This window comes from Melozone crissalis, unplaced genomic scaffold, assembly GCF_028551555.1.
Source record: "Melozone crissalis strain CALT ecotype California unplaced genomic scaffold, PUWL_Pcris_2 ptg000092l_1, whole genome shotgun sequence".
NCBI classification, from domain to species: domain Eukaryota; kingdom Metazoa; phylum Chordata; class Aves; order Passeriformes; family Passerellidae; genus Melozone; species Melozone crissalis.
The window spans coordinates 2645489-2664563 of record NW_026535869.1 but is presented as its reverse complement, the minus strand read 5'-3'; the positions used below and the strand labels follow the sequence as shown (position 1 = coordinate 2664563).

At 49.3% G+C, this 19075-nt stretch overlaps 1 protein-coding gene across 1 annotated transcript in view; it reads right to left on the bottom strand.

The window, feature by feature from the left end:
• Positions 1-8486, bottom strand: part of GRIK4 (glutamate ionotropic receptor kainate type subunit 4) — a 201509-nt gene extending 193023 nt beyond the window's left edge. Inside the window, exon 1 of the mRNA XM_054291409.1 lies at positions 8051-8486. The gene's annotated coding sequence lies outside the window, so the exon portion shown is untranslated. The remainder of the gene's footprint in view (positions 1-8050) is intronic.
• Between the last annotated feature and the right edge of the window lie 10589 nt (positions 8487-19075).

The window sequence follows — 19075 nt, the reverse complement described above, 5'->3', positions numbered from 1 at the left end:
GCTCCTGCCAGGACCATGGAGTTCCCAGCAGAGCATCTCCCACACACAGCCCAGCTCATGCCAGACCCTCCTTCCCAAGCCATGCTGTAACCCAAAACAGCATCCTGCTGCATCCTGAGAGCCAAACAAGCTCCAGCACCCAATCCCAGCACTGCCAGGACATCCCAGCATTGCCAGGACCAACCCCACCACACCAGGACCACGGTGCTCCCGCTAGAGCATCCCTCATGATACAGCACAGCTCATGCCAGATCCTCTTCCCAAACCATGCTGTAACCCAAAACAGCATCCTACTGCATCCTGGGAGGCAAACAAGCTCCAGCACCCAATCCCAGCCCTGCCAAGTCCAACCCTACCACACCAGGACCACGGTGCTCCCACCAGAGCATCTCCTACATACAGCACAGCTCATGACAGACCCTCCTTCCCAAGCCATGCTGTAACCCAAAACAGCATCCTGCTGCATCCTGAGAGCTAAACAAGCTCCAGCACCCCAATCCCAGCCTTGCCAGGACATCCCAGCACTTCTAGGATATCCCTGCTCCTGCCAGGACCAACCCTACCACACCAGGACCACAGCATTCCTACCAGAACATCTCCCACACACAGCACAGCTCATGCCAGACTCCCTTCCCAAGCCATTCTCCCTCTTCCCTGACCCTAAAGGGATTTTGGGAGCTGGCCCCACTCCCCCAGCCCCAAGGTGCCTTTTGTTGCCAGCTGGAAACTGCAAAAACTCATCCAGGATCCTCACCCAGGGGTTTGCTCTCCCTCTTCCCTGCCCCCAGCCCCAGCAGTTGGGAGTTCATATGGCTGGATTTTCTCACCCACAGTCAGGGGAAGGGAAAAAAAATTGTCATAGAAAATGTGCGAGCACTGACATCTTAAGACAAAAAAAGATGCAGATTTCTCTACTGTTCACAGCACATTATGGAAATACATTCTCAGGGACTATTAAATATGGGATTATTGACTAGATGAGCAGCAGCTCAATGGACTGGCTTGCAAATATGTCTTTAGACAATTCTTAAAATGCAGATTAATTATCTAACAGACAAGAATAGTTTTTTTCCTACAGACTTTCTGATGATCTGTTGCATAAACAAGCATCCTGACAGTTTTGTTTGCACTTGTGGTGGCTGCGATGTTCTTCAAGAGCTAAATGGTGACTGAGACTTAAATCTTATTTAACACCCAGCAGGAACACAACAAAAGGCACATCAGACCAAATCACTGAGAGCCACATCTCCTGAGAGACCCTTGGGAGGTCCAGCTGCCAAGAGACCCCAATTCCCAAACACCAAACCCCTGATATTCCAAAGAGCATTTCATTCTTTCCATGTTTATATCATTAAAGCATCAGTGTCCATCATTTAACCCCAAAATCCTCTGGACATGAGCAAGGGATGTTGGACTAAAGAGATATTTTGAGTGTTATGAAGATTCAGGAAAATATCCCTGCTGGAATCCCATTTGAAAGGTTGAAGTTGGGGGAACCATTGCACTGAGCTCTGCCCTCACCTGCAGATTCCTTCCAACCTGTTAAGCCAGAATTTAAAATTCCTATTTTAAATTCTGAGAGAGCCACATCTCCTGAGAGACCCTTGGGAGGGAGGTCCAGCTGCCAAGAGATCCCAATTCCCAAACACCAAACCCTTGATATTCCACAGAGCATTCCATTCTTTCCACGTTTGTGTCATTAAAACAACAGCATCAGTGTCCATCATTTAACCCCAAAATCCTCTGGAAATGAGCAAGGGATGTTGGACTAGAGAGATATTTTCAGTGTTATGAAAAAAATCAGGAAAATATCCCTGCTGAAATTCCATTTGAAAGAACAAGGTTGAAGTTGGGGGAACCATTGCACTGAGCTCTGCCCTCACTTGTAGATTCCTTCCAACCTGTTAAGCCAGAATTTAAAATCCCCATCTTGATTTTCAGTTTATCGTGGGTGCAATACAGAGCCCAGTGGTCATTTCCTCCCTGAAGGTAATTAACTTGTTATTTGTCAGCTGTGCCTCCCTTTGTGATGGGTCCAAACGCTGCTGGGTGTCAAACCCACTGCAAAGCAAGTGTGAAACATTATTATTCCAGCTTCACACCCACTTTCCCTCGGTGTGAACAATAATGCAACGTGCGAGACAGTGATGAATGGGGCCTGGAGAGGAGCAGATGCTCGGGGAGCACCAGCACAGGCTCTGCCCCAAACGATTCTGGGGCTAAAAATGAGATGTGATGGCCAGAGCTGCACACACAGCCCTGGACAGCACTCAGGAGGTGGAGCAGGGAACGGGAAATAAGCAGAGAGCAAACCAGAAAGAAGCAAAGGCAAACAACCAGCGTGGGCAGATGTCACTGTCATATTTTCTGAAAAAATCCCTTAGCCAGGATTTCTTCTCCTGAGAAGCCTCAGAAAAGAAGGAAAACAATAATTATCTGATTTGCTTCTCCTGTGTTTGGCTGCTTTGGGATGTGATTTGGACAGTTTTTAACCAGCTGGTCATTGTTTGATTGGTTTCATGTGAATTGTTTTAACTTAATGACCAATCACCATCAGTTGTGTCAGACTCTGAGGAGTCACAAGTTTTTCATTATCATTCTTGTAAAACCTTCTGTATTTATCCTTTCTCTATTCCGTAGTATAGTTTTAGTATATCATTAATACTATATAATAATATAAATTATATATATAATATAAACTATATATATAGTTTATGTTATATATGTTGTTTATATTATAACTAAATATATAGTTGTATAAATATAACTTTAGGTATAACTTTGATTATATAAATATAACTAAACAACAGACTATAATATATAATATAATAATAAATTAGCCTTCAAGAACATGGAGTCAGATTCACTCATCTCTCACCTCACCCTGCAAACACCACAGGTAGAAGGTCAGATTCTTTGCTTAACCCCTTTTTTGGGGTGGAATAAAGCAGTTTTGGCTCATGTAAGAGTGCACAGATCAGCAGTGGTCGCCATAAACTGAGTTTGCAGCCCCTGGCTCAGTCACTTCACCCAAACCAAGCCAGGTTCAGAGCAATTCTCTCAGCCACAGCAGCAATTTGCTGCTTGATCACAGCTTAGAAAGGACAAGCTGCCCTGTGCGGGTCCCAGCAGCAGTGACAAGGAGCCCTGCAGTCCCTGTGCCTCTGAGCAGGGACACAGAGCATCAAACAAACCCTCAGCATCAAAGCACCACAAAAACCATCAAAAACCAGCAGCTCCTGTCACCTGAAACCCTGTGGTTTCAGCAGCACGTTTGCACAAAGGTCGAGGCTGAACAAGGGGGTTTTTTTCAGGAATCCATCCCCTCCTGAGGGGGCACAGATGATGTCTGTGGTCAGGCTCAGCTCTGGGGAGAGGGGCAGAGGCAAGGCAAGCTGATTTTCTGCTGGAGCAGCTGAGGTGTGAGCACACAGCTCAGTTCCTGGCCTGAAACTGCTCCAGCAAGGAGCCAGGGATGCTCCAGGTATCACACAGCCCAGGGAGAGCTGCTCCACACGGCTTGTTCAACAAACACATCCTAACAGCCCCCAAAAAGGTGAAAAAAAACCGCTTTTTAAAAATAGCGAAGTCTTCAAGGAGCCGAGCACACGCGTGAGTGGGTGGGAAATTAGTGTTTTATTGTGGCTCTCTGCTCACAGGGGCTGAGACCTCGGATGACTTGTTTGTGCCCTGCACCGGTTTCTGCAGACTCATTATAAACCCTGGCAAAGAGGGGTTTGTAAGGTCACAGGAGAATTTCCATTAACTGGAGCCTGGCTGGGGATTGCCAGCATGATCTATGTCTCCCATTTATGCATATGCAGGGAGGCCAAGAGGAAGCTCCTTTGCTTTATTTCCACATCATTGTGCTGATGCTGAGCTCACCAAATAAACAAACTGGAAAAGCCAGTGGGGAAGCAGGGGGAGGAGGAGAAAAAAAAAATAAAAATAATAATACAAAATGCTGTGCCTGGCTGTCCCCCTCATGAAGGATGCAAATGAATTCTGCAGACTTTGAAGCCAGAGATGAAAATACCCCAGTGCTGGATGAGGCAGGTGAGGCACTGGGTGGGTTTCTGGTTACAGAGATGCTCATGTACAATGGGGATAAGGATAAATGTTGGTATGGGGGTGAGAGCTGCAATCCAGCAGCAGCAGAACCCTCTGGGCTCTCCAACCCCCCTCCCAGCACCTAGACACCACAGACTTCTCAAAAACTGAATTTCAAACAGGGAACATCCCCAAGGAACTGGGATGGAGGCACCACGGAGCTGGGGGAAATCACTCCTGGAGGAGGACAGCTGATCTGAGCTCCTTCATCCCTGAGCCATCATCAAACCCTTGGGAAATGCAGGGAACATCCCTGAGCCATCAACAACCCCCTTGGGAAACGCAGGGACGGCCCCACCAGGAGCTCAGGGCTCAGCAGAGTTCCCCTGATGGATTCCACAGCAGCAAACCCAGCAGGATGCTGGCACAGCCCAGGCACCCAGAGCAGCAAATCCCCGAGCTGGGGGGCTTTGGGGAGAGCAGATTTCACTGCAGAGCCCTCTCTGAGCCACACAGAGATGGGCAGAGCCCCTTTTGCCCAGCACAGCCCTCTCTGAGCCACACAGAGATGGGCAGAGCCCCTTTTGCCCAGCACAGCCCTCTCTGAGCCACACAGAGATGGGCAGAGCCCCTCTTGCCCAGCACAGCATCTCCCGGGGCTCCCAACACAGCCTCAGGACCTGCTCAGCTGCACACAGACCACACCAACTCCTCGTGTCCCTGCTGGAACCCCACAGAGTCACCCAGGATTTGTTATCAGGGAAGGAATCACTCAGGTTTTCCCTTTTTCTGCTCAAATCTGAGTTACACCAAGTGCTGCTGCAGCAGCCGAACCGCTGCACGCTCCAACCCAGCGGCTTTCCCTCTGAATTCTTGCAAAAGCAGCCCCTTCCCCTTCATGTTCACTCTCCCTAACCCAGCTCTGATCCATTTCCACCTCCAAATCATTAAAGATAACAAACAAGCCCAGCCTCAGTGTGAGGAACCCTCACATAATCACATATCCACGCTCCCATCAGCACTCGGCCATTACACTTCTATTTTCTGCTGCTTAACTAAGACAGCCAGCACTGAACTCTGCCCCTTATCCCACAGCTATTTATTGCCCACATTCTGCTATTTATTTCCTAAAAATAGTCTCTTTGGGGTGGATTTAATGAAATATCCAAATAAATTAGGCCCTTTGGAAGATGTTGAACTCTTATTTCCTCAGCCTTTAGGAAGGAAGGCTTCCCTGCTGGGCATGCAAACGGTGGTGATTTGACCCCCAGGGATAGACCAGCCAAGTTTTTGAGGGATAATTAGGCCCTCCCAGCAGGCACAGAAGTAAAAAAGTCAGTTACCTGATATCCCAGCTCCTCCTCAGGTTTGGTTTCTGTACAGGCACAAATTCCTGCTGCATCCATCAGCTCCCTCTGCCCTGGAAATGGCCAGGGAGGAGGAGGAGAAGAAAAAAGAGGTGTCCTCCCCTTTATGTTCACACCTGCTGCTATTTTATGCCTGATTTATTCCAATTCTACTGATTTGGAACACCTTGGGCCCATTTCTCCCTCTCTGAGCAATCCAATCAGTGTTAATTGCCCTCAGCTGGGCACTGCCAGCTCTGTCCTGCCCAGCAGCCACTCCCTGTGACCAGCATGGAAATAACCCTGGTTTATCCTCTGCAAGGTGTCCCTGAACATGGAATGAGATGGGATTTAGGTTCCCTTCCAACCCAAACCATCCTGGGCTTCCCCAGTCTGCTCCTCGCTGCATTTTCCTCCTCCTTCACCACAACCAAGTCCCACATCCATTAGCAAACCAAATCTTCCAGAGGCGCCAGGACAAAGAGAAAAATCCCACAATCTTCCCCTGAGGGCTCCATGCCACAAATGAAGTTATAACAGGAATCCTTAAAATTGCTCCTCACAGGTTTTACATCTCCTTTTATCTCCCCAAGCCCCCCATTTTTCCTGTCAGCATTAGTGGCTGCCCTGAGGTGACAAAGTGGAGTTTGCATCCTCCTGTGCACAGCTCCAGAATCCCAAAATCTCCTTCCTGGACAAAATTTTCCTCATGGAGCTGCTGATACCTCAGTGATTGCTCCCTCCAAGCTGTTCTCATCCTGCTCAGCACAATTTCGCTGCTCCTCCTGTTCACACACAGCAAGAGGTGCCTTGTTTTAACAGCTTCCTCACCTTTTATGTGCTGCCTTACAAACCTCATGCCCCAGAACAAAAAGCATTTCTGAGGAGCCTTGCAGAACTTCTGTCTCGCCTTCTTTCTGCCCAGAAGCATGAAAAGTAAATAAAATCTGACCCCAACAAGTGCTGCCCACAAAGATCTCCCCCCAAAGTCAGTGAAAATCAATATCCACACCTCAGGAACATCAGCAAGCCTTTAAAAAGGGCAAGACATCGACTGTCTGCACATGCTGAGTGCTGAGCAGAACCTGGATAAAGCTTAAATTGCCTTCAAAAAAATGAAGTTTCTTGGAGGAGGGAAACTGTCTGACCCTAGGGATGTGTCAGCTCCTTCATCTCTCATGTCAGCCCTTCCTCCTCCTCTCCCTTGCTCTTCCTCCTTCCCCTGCTGCCCCCAAAGCCTTTCCCTTGCACCCACCCAGCTTCTCCTCCATCCAAGCCTTTCCCCTGGCCCTGTTCCACATGGAAAACCAGCAGGAGGAGCAGGGATGTGACCCCACGTGGAACACAGAGCTCCCACACCACAGCCAGGAGATTTCCCAGCAGAATCTCCCCTGCAGCCAGCCAGGATTGAGCTGAGCACCCTCCCAGCTCCTGGCTGAGTTTGAAATTCACTCTCAGCTTTTCCTGCAAGCGCTGTGAGCACACACAGATGAGATTTCCTGGCATGCCAAAGCTTCCAGGGCGCTGAGGAGCTCTCAGGAGCCCAGGTCCCCCAAATCCTGCTCCCCTCACCCCCAGATTGCTGAGTGCTCCTTGGCACCGAGCAGACCTCTGCCAGCCCTTGGCTGATTTTCCTTGCACAGCTTGCAAAGGAAACCTCCAGCAAGAAACTTGCAGCAGCATCTCTGTGCCTCTGGAAGCTGCAGGCAGCTGCTCCGCTGAGAACCAATCTTTCCAAGGAGATGTTCATGCCTTTATCCCGAGATTTTGGGGATAAAACCCTTCATTTTGGGGTTCACCTTCTGTGCCTCTGGAAGCTGCAAGCAGCTGCTCCATTGAGGACCAATCTTTTCAAGGAGATGTTCATGTCTTTATCCCGAGATTTTTGGGGATAAAACCCTTCATTTTGGGGTTCACCTTCTGTGCCTCTAGAAGCTGCAAGCAGCTGCTCCAACTCAGCCACTAAGAACCAGTCTTTCCAAGGAGATGTTCGTGCCTTTATCCCAGGATTTTGGGATAAAACCCTTCATTTTGGGGTTCACCTTATGTGCCTCTAGAAGCTGCAAGCAGCTGCTCCAACTCAGCCACTAAGAACCAGTCTTTCCAAGGAGATGTTCGTGCCTTTATCCCAGGATTTTGGGATAAAACACTTCATTTTGGGGTTCACCTTCCCCAGGCAGCCTGTGCCCACCACACAGGAGCCAGAACACAAAGGGTCTAAAGGAAATTTTTAAAAAAGAACATTTTTCTTCCCTGTGCTGCCACTCTCTGCTCAGCACAGCCTGCCAGCAGCTCCCTCTTCCCCAAAATTCCAGCTGTCTCATCCCAGGGCATTCATCCCTGCCAGGTGCAGGGGAAGGCACCACCTGCGAACCACAGAGAGCCACAGCACAACTTTCCCAACTTCTGTCCCTGCTCCTGGGGCCCAGCCCTGAAATGGAACCCGAGAGGGGCAGGTTCTGCCTCTCCCCACCGATTCCCTTCAAACCCCGAGCCTCAGACACATCAATAGCGAGGCAGACTCGCATGGAGACACTTCAAACACGCCTCGGCGCGGTGGGAGCCTCACTGCGCATCGCTTCTCCCCCTCTGGGATGCGAGACTCGAGTAAAGCGCGGCAGGGAAGCCCCAGCACGGCCGCATCCCGCTCCTACCTGCGAGCACACAGGGCTGGGCGGGCGGCAGAGGCTCTGTCTCACTCCTGGGGATGCTCCGATGCCGTAGATCCCCAACTCGCTGCCCAGGGAGGCGGGCAGGGCTCTGCCTGCAGCGCTCACATCCCGCCGGGATGTGGCTGCCGGGGGAAAAGCTGAGACAAAAGGGGGGCTGGCTCCTCCTGGGGGGGATCTGCCGAGGGGTGGGCGCTGCTGGAGCCCCGTCAGAGCGGCCGGGATGCGGCGGCAGAGCGAGCGGAGCTGTCCCTCAGCATCCCCGGGGAGGCGGGCACGGCGCTGGATGCTCGGGCAGGCTGACACCTCCCCACGAAGGACACGCGTGTGGCCACAAAGCCACCCCCACGAGGGTCCGGTTAGCTCCCCCGGGGCCACAACCCCGCGGTCTCAATGCTGGCCAGAGCAAGAATCCAGCCCGGCGGATGGCGAGAGCCGAGCGGCGCTTGCAGCATCCCGCAGCTACGCAGAGCCCGAGCCGCAGCCGAGCCGGAGTTTGGGCATCAATCAGCCGGAATAAAGTTGGGCCTAGGGAGAGGTTTCTGCGCGGAGTTCTCCCCGCACACCGCCCGGGCTCGGCGCTGCCGCTCCAGCGGAGGAGCCTGCGAGCATCAGCCCCGCACGGCTGCGCACACAGCGAGCACCTCCGCGATCCCAGCGCGAATCGTTCCCCGGCTCAACTCCGCACAAATCCTTCCAGAAGAGCGACCCTGCCCTCCCCCATGCAGAGCCTGAGCGAATGCGAGTTAGAGAGCGTTTTCCTCGCCTCCTCCGAGCCCCGGGCAGCATCCCTCCCTCCCTCCCTCCCTCCCCTCCTCCGTGCCCGCCGCACGCTCCCGCACCCGGGAGCCGCTCCCAGGTGATCCGCACGAGTTGGAGCCACACCGAGCGTCCCCTCCCCGCGCTCTTTGAACTTCAGCTCTGCTCAGAGCCCGAGCGTGGCGTTTTTCAACTCTTGGTGCGCTAAAACACCGCAAAGGGCTGCTCCCAAAGTCCTTCAGCGAGTGCGGGAGGCGGCCGGGGGGCACCGGCTGTGCCCGGGGGGGATGGATGTGCCCGGGGAGGGATGGATGTGCCCGGGGAGGGATGGATGTGACCGGGGAGGGATGGATGTGGCTGAGGAGGGCTGGATGTGCCCGGGGAGGGGGCACCGAGTGCCAGCCAGGGGCACCGCCGGCAGCCAGCGAGCGGCGGCGGCTGCGGCTCCGAGCGCTCCCGGCCCCGCGGCTCCGCAGCGGCCGCGCCGAGCATCGCTCGGGGGTCCCGGGGGAGCCGAGCCCGCCCCCCGGCCCCGCCGCCGCCCCCCCCGCGCCCCGCATCCCCCCAGCGCTGCCCGCGGCTCGTACCTGGGCTGGGCTCTGCCCGCGGCCGCTCCGGCCCCGCTCGGCAGCGGCGGCCGCGGGTCCCCGGCGGCGGCACCGGGAACTGCAGGGGGCGGGCGGGGGGCGCTGCCCGGGCACCGGCACCGCTCCGGCCCCCGGAACCGCGCGGCACCGCACGGAACGGCACGGAACGGCACGGCACGGCAGGGAGAGAGAGCGGGGACAGGGATGGAGCGGGGGATGCAGAGAGAGCAGGGACAGGGATGGATCAGGGGATGCAGGGAGAGCAGGGAGAGATGGAGGGATGAGAGGAGAGCAGGGCAACAGGATGGAGGGATGAGAGAAGAACAGGGGATCCGGGATGGATGGAGGGATGGGAGGGGGACAGGGGAGTGGGATGGATCAGGGGGATGAGAGGAGAGAGGAGGACAAGGAGGGATTGAGGGATGAGAGGAGAGCAGGATGGAGGAGCAACGGGATGGAGAAAGGGATGAGAGGAGAACGAGGGATAGGGATGGAGGAATGCAGGGAGAGGACAATATTCAGGATGGATGGAGGGATGAGAGGAGAGCAGGGCGAGATGAAGGGATGCAGGGAGAGTAGGCAAGTGGGACAGATCAGGGGATGCAGGGAGAGCAGGGGGCTAAGGATGGAAAGAGGAACAGGCAGGATGGAGGGATGCAGGGAGAGCAACAGACCAGGGATGAACGGAGGAGTGGGCAGGATGGAGAGGGGCAGGAAGAGCAGGACACTGAGGATGGAAGGAGGAGCAGGCAGGATGGAGGGATGAAGGAGGAGCAGGTAGGATGCAGAGAGGATGTGGCACTGAGCTGTGCCAGGGGAGGTTTGGGATGGAGCTCAGGGAAAGGGGTGGATCTCAGCACCCAGAGGGAATTGGCACAGGGGTGGATCTCAGAACCCAGAGGGCTACCCAGGGAATTGGCACAGCCCTGAGGCTGCCAGAGCTCCAGGAGGGGTTGGACAGAGCTCCAGGGATGCCCAGGGTGGGATTTGGGGGTGCCTGGGCAGGGCCAGGGGCTGCACTGGATGATCCTGGGGGTCTCTCCCAGCTCAGCCTGTTCTGTGGTTTGGTGACTGCAAGGATGGAGGGAGCACAAGAATCTGGGATGGAGGGAGGGCAAGGACCAGCGTGGCACTGAACTATTGCTGCCAACAGTGAGCAGCTTTAGGCCCAGACTAAACACCTCTGACTGGGACAGCTGGGTTTGGGAAAGCTCTGCTTGCTCCCCACACATCCCAAATCCTCAGCAGCTTTGGGACTCCCTGCCAGCAGCCCCAGTTTCCCTCCATCTCCCCTCCTTGAGAAGGACACAAGTGAGATAACTTTGCTCCCAGCTGCTGAAATCTTCATAGTAAAGCTCAGCCTCCTCCTGGTGCCCTGAGCAGCAGCCCAGGCTGGGAGAAGGGAGGACAGCAGGAGGGGGACAGAGAATCCCTGGTGTGAGGCTGGGAACTCCAGGCAGATCCTGATCCCTGGGGTGCTCCAGCCTTGCCTGCAGTGCTGCAGCCCTGTCCTGGTTCTGTTTGTTTGTGATGGTGAGGAAAGCAAAGCTTCTAGACCATCATTTAATTGGACTCTTGCATTAAGAGCAATGAACTATTATTTGACAGGAATTCATCTTCCCCTCCTGCTGAGGAGAAATAAGCTGGAGGAAAAGAATCAGCTTCAGAGGAGAAAAATAAAACGCCTCTGCCTCAGAGACAAATTACTCATGAGATACACAGGTAACAGGCATGGGGGGTTTGAGCTCATCCCTTTACACATCATTTCCCTCAGGACAACAGCCTGAGGGAGCTTTGTGGCAGATCCTTTGTCCCCGTGTCCCTGCCCAGCAGGCCATTCCCAGCATTTATTATTCCTGGAATTGATGAGCATTTCCCTCTTCTGGGCTGTTAATTAACAACCGTGGCCCTGCAGGTCCAGGCTCAGCCCTGCCTGGGCGAGCAGAGGTTTGGCTGACAGAGCTGGGACACCCAGAGCAGCCTCTGTGCCAAATCCAGGAGTGGCAGCTGGGCAGGTCCCTCCTCCCCCTCAGCTCTGAGCACACCTGGGTGTCACAGACATCTTCCATGGAAAATCCTTTCCTTGGGATTCTTCCTCCTGAGAAGCTGGGAGGCCTCAGGAACAAAATGCAAACAATGGTTATCTGCTGCTGTGGAATGCAACAGGTGCATCTGGGATTGGTCTCGTGTGGTTGTTTCTAATTAATGGCCAATCACAGTCAGCTGGCTCAGACAGAGAGCCGAGCCACAAACCTTTGTTATCATTCTTTCCTATTCTATTCTTAGCCAGCCTTCTGGTGAAATCCTTTTTTCTCTTCTTTTAGTATAGTTTTAATGTAATATATATAATAAAATAATAAATCAAGTCAGGTTATAAATAAATATAATAAATAAATTAATAATATCATAAATAAATGGAGTCAGATCCTCATCTCTTCCCTCACCCTCAGACCCCTGTGGACACCATCACCCCTGGGCCAGGCAGGGCTCCCCCATCCACCTTGATCCAGGTGGGTTCTGCACCTTCCTCATGGCTCTGCCTTGTGCCAGCACCCTGTGACCGTGCTCACAGCGGTTTTCAAGTGAAAGAAGAGACGAGAATGTTGACTCTATATTCAGAAGCCTTGATTTATTATTTTATGATATATATTACATTAAACTATACTAAAAGAATAAAAAGTTTCATCTCAGAAGGCTGGCTAAGCTAAAAATAGAAAAGAAAAGAATGCTAACAAAAGCAGCTGCCTCAGACTCTCTGTCCGAGCCAGCTGACTGTGATTGGCCATTAATTAGAAACAACCACATGAGACCAATCACAGATGCACCTGTTGCATTCCACAGCAGCAGATAATCAATGTTTGCATTTTGTTCTTGAGGCTTCTCAACTTCTCAAGAAGAAAAAATCTCAAGAAAAAGATTTTCACAAAAAGATGTCTGTGCCAGCACCCCATTCTCTATTTTAGAGATTTTTTGTGTGATTCAGATCCATCTCTGCCATGCCCTGAGTCCTTCCTGCAATTACTGGACCTGTAAACCCAGAATTTCTCCAGAATTTCTCCAGAATTTCCATGGCATGGCCTAAACCAGACCAGAATCCTGAGTTAAAGCACCCTGGCAGCCAACAGGGAGAGCTGAAAGGAGGAATCCAGAGGAGGCAGCTCCAGAAACTGCCTGCAAAGAAACCTGGTTTGGTTTGGGAGGGAAAAAATCCAGGATTCAACCACAGGAGAGAGATTTCCACAGTTCCTTCTGCTGGGAGGTGTTACGTGGGGAGAGGAGGGGGAGGGAGGCACCCAGCGAGGTTTAAAATAGAGTTTGGTCATTTTATGAATGAGGTGATGTGACACAGTTCCCTGCCAAAGCTGGAGGCTTTGGTGACCCAGAAAATGCTGTTTGGGGAAGGAGCTGCTGTTGGTGCGAGGCCGCAAATCCCAAGTGTTACGGAGGGGGAGGATCCCACTCACAGCCAGGGCACCCAGAGATGGGGAGGAGCTGCTGAGGCTCCCAAAAACCCTCGGGGGGTGCTCAGGGCAGGGCTCGGGGTGATCCTGACCGGGAATCCCTGACAGGAATTCCCTGAGGTCAGCCAGGCACAGGGGAGGGCAGCAGGGCTGGGAAATTTGAGTTTATTGTACCAGAGAGCAGCACAAGGGCCTGGAGCCAGGGCAGGGCAAACCCAAACCTGTTCTGGGGTCTCAATCCAAACACAAACCTGTTCTGGGGTCACAATCCAAACACAAACCTGTTCTGGGGTCACAATCCAGACCCAAATGCACTTCAGGGTTTCAATCCAACCCAGGGTCTCAATCCAGACCCATATGCACTTTGGGATCTCAATCCAGACCCAAACACTTTTTGGGGTCTCTGTGCAGACCCAAAAACTTTTTGGGGTCTCCATCCATCCATCCAGACACAGACCTGTTTTAGGGTCACAATCCAGACCCAAATGCACTTCAGTGTCTCAACCCAACCCAGGGTCTCAATCTAGATCCAAATGCACTTTGGGATCTCAATCCAGATGCATTTTGGGGTCTCCATGCAGACCCAAAAACTTTTTGGGGTCTCCAGCCAGACACAAACCTGTTTTAGGGTCACAATCCAGAGTCAAACATGATTTGGGGTCACAATCCAGACCCAAATGCACTTCAGGGTCTCAATCAAACCCAGGCTCACAATACAGATCCAAACACAGTTTGAGGCCTCAATCCAGACCCAAACACTTTTTGGGGTCTCCATCCAGACCCAAACCTGCTTTGGGGTCACAATCCAGACCCAAATGCACTTTGGGGCCTCAATCCAGACCCAAACACATTTTGGAGTCTCCATTCAGTCACAAACACCTTTTGAGGTCTCAATCCAGACCTAGGCCCACAATTCAGACCCAAACACTTTATGGGGTGTCCATCCAGTCATAAACATCTTTTGAGGCCTCAGTCCAGATCCAAACATGATTTGGGAGCTTAATCCAGACCCAAACACTCTTTGCGGTCTCAATCCAGCCCCAGGGCCTCAATCCAGCCCCAAACACTTTTTGTTGCCTCCATCCAGCCCCAAACCCTTCCCCAGCAGGGTGTAGGAAATCCTGTGGTGCTGCTCATGGATGAATCTGCCCCAATATTCCCCAAATTTCAGCTTTTTTTGGGGAATAATCCCACACCTCCAGCTCCAGACATGTGGAACAAAGAGCCCCCCAGCAGTGCCCACTGCTTCCCTCCTAGCAGGTTATTTATCCAAGCAATTAAAATTCCCTTTTTCCTGTCAGCTGCACGGAGAGGGGCTCTGATCTCAGACTGACGTGGAGGTGAGCAGTGAATCATTTAAAAAACCTGCTACATTTATCTTCATAGGTGGCTGTGTTTCAGCAGAACAGTAAATAACAGCCCCTCTGCAAAAAAAAAAAAAAAAAAAAAAAAAAAAAGTCAAATTCAGGCAGAGCTGAGAGATTTCAGGGGATAAAAGGCACTGAAAGTCAAGATTTGACGGAGACACAAAGAATAAATCTATTATGAGTGGGATTTTTTTTTCACCCAGGTTCATAACAAGTTTTTATTGGTAATAGAAGGCATCCAAATGAGATAATTTTGTAGATAAGAGCTGCTCAGAAGGAAGCAGTGAGAGGAGCAAGTAGCCTGTGGTAGTTATATAAAAAAGCCCAGCTAATTATAAAAATATATTTAGATAGCTCCAAGAAGTTGGTAGGATGAGTTAGATAAATAAGGAACATTCTGTGGAACAGTTTGTTTGCCTTGTCTTCCATGCAAAAAGGAAAATGTGGGTGAATTTCAAGGAGCCAGGAGTGGCATCTGCCAGATCCTGATGCAGGGTTTGGGAGGATATTGCTGCTCCCAGCTGCTCCACACCCTCATTCCCCATGTGGGAGCTGCCACCTCATCCCAGGAATCCACGTGGAATTGGGGATTTTAGTGCCCAAAGCTTCCCAAAAATGGATCCCAGCCCCTCTCAGGTGCTGCAAACGCAGTGAGAGAAACCTGGGAGAGCAAAGTGATTAAAAAGGTGCAATATTGAATTAAATTTGGGTTTTTTGGGCACTTTAAGGATGAGAAACAAAGAGTGGGAGCAGTGACAGGATCTCAGGGAGGTCACACAGAACATCCCCTCAGCCAATCATAAATATTGCACTGATCATTTCCCGATCCTGATGCAGGGTTTGGGAGGATATTGCTGCTCCCAGCTGCTCCACACCCTCATTCCCCATTTGGGAGCTGCCACCTCATCCCAGGAATGGGATTGGGGATTTTAGTGCCCAAAGCTTCCCAAAAATGGATCCCAGCCCCTCTCAGGTGCTGCAAACGCAGTGAGAGAACCCTGGGAGAGGAAAGTGAATAAAAAAGGTGCAATATTGAATTAAATTTGGGGTTTTTTGGCACTTTAAGGATGAGAAACAGATGAAGGCAGCAGTGACAGGATCTCAGGGAGGTCACACAGAACATCCCCTCAGACAATCATAAATATTGCACTGATCATTTCCAGCCAGCACACTTTCCCTTCGCTCTTCTTTTAAAAGTCTCCTCCTCATAATTACTGCATCAAAGGATGTTTTCTGCTCTGTGCCTTCCATTCACACCCCAAAGAGAAAGGAAAGCAGTCATTTAAGCGAGGCAGGAAAAAAAAATCCAACCAAAACCCAACCTCTCTTTGAAATGTGGGGAAAACAAAAGATGAGAGACAAAAGATGAAGAGACTTTCAAGAGAGGAATGATTAAGAGAAGGGAGGAACAGATTGAAATGAGTCATGGGCAGGTTAGGACAGGGACTCGAGAGGAGACCTCTCATTTCTGCAACTGGTTCAGGGAATTCCAGGCCTGGCTGGGATTTTGGGGCAAATTCACCCAAATTATAATCTCCAGCAGTTTATAAAAGCTTTGTTTTCCAGGCAGAGGTCAGAGGGGTGGAGGCACCTTTAATCCCTGCAGAATTTTTGCCATCAGCATGGCTTTTTCCAGCTCTCAGAATTCCAGCTCTCAGAATTCCAGTTCTCCTAATTCCATGGAAAATTCCAGCTCTCATAATTCCATGGAGTTCCAGCTCTTAAAATTCCATGGAGAGTTCAATTTGTCAGAATTCCAGCTCTCATAATTCCAAGCAGAGTGAGGAAAGGAAGGCAGCAAAGGGAAGACTCAGTCCTAGGGGAAGGAGCAGCTGAACAGGGATTTTTGCATCTGCTCAGAGCCCAAATCCCAAATTTTGTAAGGAAATTTCAAGCATGGAGCCCCTGGAGGAGCTCTTGTAATTCCAGCTCTCATAATTCCATGGAGGGAAAGGAAATGAAAATGGAAAGGGAAAATGGAAAGGGAAGGGAAGGGAAGGAACCAGGAGAGGGAAGGGAAGGGAAGGGAAGGGAAGGGAAGGGAAGGGAAGGGAAGGGAAGGGAAGGAAAGGAAAGGAAAGGAAAGGAAAGGAAAGGAAAGGAAAGGAAAGGAAAGGAAAGGAAAGGAAAGGAAAGGAAAGGAAAGGAAGAAAAAGGGGGAAAAAGGCTAGGCTCAGTCCTAGGGGAATGAGCACCTGAACAGGGAGATTTGGATCTGCTGAGAGCCCAAGCCCTGAGCTTTTCCCTCAGCTCCCATCTCGCAGAGGGAGACAGATGAGGCAGAGCTCAGCAGTGACAGGGGCAGCTTTATTATGGCACAATAAAGAAATTGCAGAGCAGAAAAGATGAGTTCAATAGAAGCTGCAATCGAGGCTATTTGACTTCTGCTGCATGCACGCCCCAAAATGATGGTGATGAATCACTCAGGGGGGCTCCTGAAATGTTTTGAACCCATTTAATCCCAAAAAACCAAATAAGCAAAAAAAAAAATCAGTGTTTGGAGGTGAAAGAACAGGTTAAGGGCAGGCACAAGGGGGCATGGACAGTTCTGGAGTGGAGTTTTTCAGAGAAATGGGATTAAACTTAATAAAGATGGCAGGATTTAAAAATGCCACCAAGAAGGGATTAATCGCCCCCTCATCACAAGGCCCAAGCAGCTGGAGCTGCATCAAACCCATCTTCATAAAACTGGAGAGAAAAGGGTTTTTCAAAGCGAGCTGACAAAAGGAAAGCTATTTGACTTCTGCTGCATGCACACCCCAAAATGATGGTGATGAATCACTCAGGGGGGCTCCTGAAATGTTGTGAACCCGTTTAATCCAGGAGAGAAGTTCCCAAAAAACCAAATAAGCAAAAAAAAAAAAATCAGTGTTTGGAGGTGAAAGAACAGGTTAAGGGCAGGCACAGGGGGACATGGGATGTTTCTGGAGTGGAGTTTTTCAGAGAAAACTTAATAAAGATGGGAGGATTTAAAGATGCCACCAAGAAGGGATTAATCTCTCCCTCATCACAAGGCCCAAGCAGCTGGAGCTGCATCAAACCCATCTTCACAAAACTGGAGAGAAAAGGGTTATTTCAAAGCCAGCTAACAAAAGGAAAGCACAAAGCTCTCTCCTCTCTGTGCTAATTCAGAGCTGAGAAGTTGCTGCAGCACCAGAAGTGGGCTCTGAATTGAATTTTGGAGAGACAGAAGGGAGGGAGACGTGCTCATTAATATCCCAGCATAACAATAACCCCGGATAATGCAAATTATTGCCAAAGCTCCCGAGAGCTGAGAGAAACGGAGATTCACTCTGGAGCTCCACTCCACCGAGTTTATTCAGCAGCTCTGAGTAAATATCAACAAGAAGGTTAAAATATTGATCAGGGGAGATGCTCCACGCTGAACAAGCTGCAGGCATCTGGAAACAAACAAATGCTGCAAGAAAGGGAGAGGCTGGGATATTTTGGGGTTTTTTATTCTGCCAAAAAGCCCAACTCGATGATTTGCAGCTGTAAACTGCCAGCAGCTGAGGAAAAAAGGGGGAAAAAATAAATTATTTTCCTGATTAAAGGAAAGGATGGTGGAGTTTTGGTTTGGGATGGGGAGAAATGCAGGAGGGCTCAAGCAAGAAATGCACTGGGAGGCATTTAATAATGGAATAATAAAATTATAAATGGAATAATGGAATTTTTAAGGCTGGAAAATCCCTTTAAGATCAGTAAATGATAAATATCAACCCATCAGCCTCCTTTTTTTAAACAGTATTTTAAATATAGATATTATAAATAATATATATAATATATTATATATAATATATATATTATAAATAATATATATAATATATATAATACATAATATATATAATATATATAATTTTCTTGAGAAAACAGACACCTGTTATTATTATTAATACTTTAAAAATGATATATAAAATAGATAACATTTTATATACAATATATAATATATAATATATAATATATAATATATAAATATACATAATATATAATATATAAAATCTAATATAATATATATAATATAGAAATATATAATATATACTATATAATATATAGTATATATTATATATAAAAATATATTATATACTATACAAATATATATACTATATACTATATATTAAAATTATATAATATATAAATTATATATATTATAGTATATTATATATTATAAAAATTATATATTATATATAAAATGTTATATATTTTATATATAATTTTAAAAATATTAATAATAACAACAGGTGTCTGTTTTCTCAACATTTCTCAAACCAACATTTTAACCCAGGCATATGCTCAGTGTTAACCCCAGGCTCTTTCCCATTTAATTCTGGATCACACTTTGAAGGAAACACATCCAAATTTTTAAATTTTTTTTCCATTCTGGGAGGGCTGGGCCCAGCTCTGAGGGGAAATATTTCTCCCCAAAATGCTCAGCCCAACTGGCAAAGAATTCATGCCAAGGACTGGACAACTTCCATCCTCCACCAGGCTCCCGTCAATATTTTGAAATAGAACCTAAAATCCATTGAGGAGTTGACAAAAACAAGGGGAAATCGTGGATATTTTCCAGCAAATACCAAAGGGATCTTTGCTGTGAGAACAAATGGATTCAACAATTTTTATCATTTAGGGAGGTGGATGGACAGAATTCCACCCTGATCGCTCAGAAACCCCTGGAATCATGGAATGGTTTGGCTTGGAAGGGACCTTAAAGCTCCTATAACCCCAAAATTACTGAAAATGACCCAAAAATGACTGCAAAATGACCCAAAAATTGACCCATGAATGACCCAAAAATGACTCAGAAAATGACCCAAAAATGACTCAAAAATCACCCAA